Source organism: Bactrocera latifrons, unplaced genomic scaffold (assembly GCF_001853355.1).
Source record: "Bactrocera latifrons isolate USDA-ARS-PBARC rearing strain unplaced genomic scaffold, ASM185335v1 scaffold_51, whole genome shotgun sequence".
In the NCBI taxonomy this organism is placed as follows: domain Eukaryota; kingdom Metazoa; phylum Arthropoda; class Insecta; order Diptera; family Tephritidae; genus Bactrocera; species Bactrocera latifrons.
In genome coordinates this window covers 1,139,576-1,140,680 of record NW_017537168.1, presented here as the reverse complement: position 1 = coordinate 1,140,680, position 1,105 = coordinate 1,139,576, and the positions used below count along the sequence as shown (strand labels likewise).

General features: G+C 25.2%; 1 protein-coding gene across 2 annotated transcripts in view; it reads right to left on the bottom strand.

Moving 5' to 3' along the window:
• The window catches only part of LOC108973925 (COPII coat assembly protein sec16), a 26,760-nt gene that overhangs the window by 16,480 nt on the left and 9,175 nt on the right, over window positions 1-1,105 (bottom strand). The window lies entirely within an intron of this gene.

The window sequence follows — 1,105 nt, the reverse complement described above, 5'->3', positions numbered from 1 at the left end:
TATAATTTTAAAAATGCAAAGTTATGCTAAATTTTGTAAACAAATGTAAGACAATCACATTCACTTTACTACTCATATTTTTAGTAATACTTAAGGATGTCAAGTTTTAGATATTAGCCACACACATTCATACATACAACGCTACATTATTGACGGGGGAAATACGTAAAAATTAAGGCTTTTGATTTTCGTTCGCAAGCTATGAAAATATTTATCGAATTGAAATAATATTCAACATGGTACTGCTGCAATAATCAACATATTTAAAAATATATATATATCTATGTATAAYTTAATGAATGTTGATCGACTTAAGTTTCGATTTTCTTAAAAAAAAAATGGAGAGAAATACAGTATTGATGATCACAAATGTTTAATAGGGACTAATATTTCAACATTATTATCGATGACATCCGATTATAAATTTATCGATTTTTATCGATAACTTTAAATCGCTGGAATTCGATAAAAATCCCTATTATGTAACAAAATAATAATTTAGAAAATGTTTTTCGAAAGGCAGTTACAAATTTCTTTAAGAAAATTTTCAAATTTTAAAATCGTATCACTATTATTTAAATTTTATCAACAATTCGATATATGTACATGTTCACCAAATATGCACGCTTAAATTTACGGTAAAATATGTATGTCTCGATATTAGATTCATAAGTCTGCTTTTTAGGCAATATTTTTACTCGTAAAGTATATTTTTTGGTTTTATTTGTAGTAAGTTTTCGCAAAATTTTTCATAATTTCAAACGAAAATCAAGCGATATTATATAACAGTGGGCTGTAATGTGTAAATACTTTTTGAAACACATAGTGAGTGGAAGGATTGAAGAGTTAATGGTTCTAACTTAGAATTTTGTACTTTTATCGATACTTTAGTTCATCGAAGCGAGATTTCAGGTTTATTATAGTTAAGATTTTATAGCGGTATTTATTGTATAAAACTAGGGGCACTATTCTAATTAGAATGCAGTTAATATATTTTATTTGGATAATTAGAATTATTTAGTATTAAAAGTAAGCTTTGTTTATAAGTTAGTGGTTTTCTGAAATCACTTAAAGAACTTTATTCAATAAATTTTTAGAAAACTAT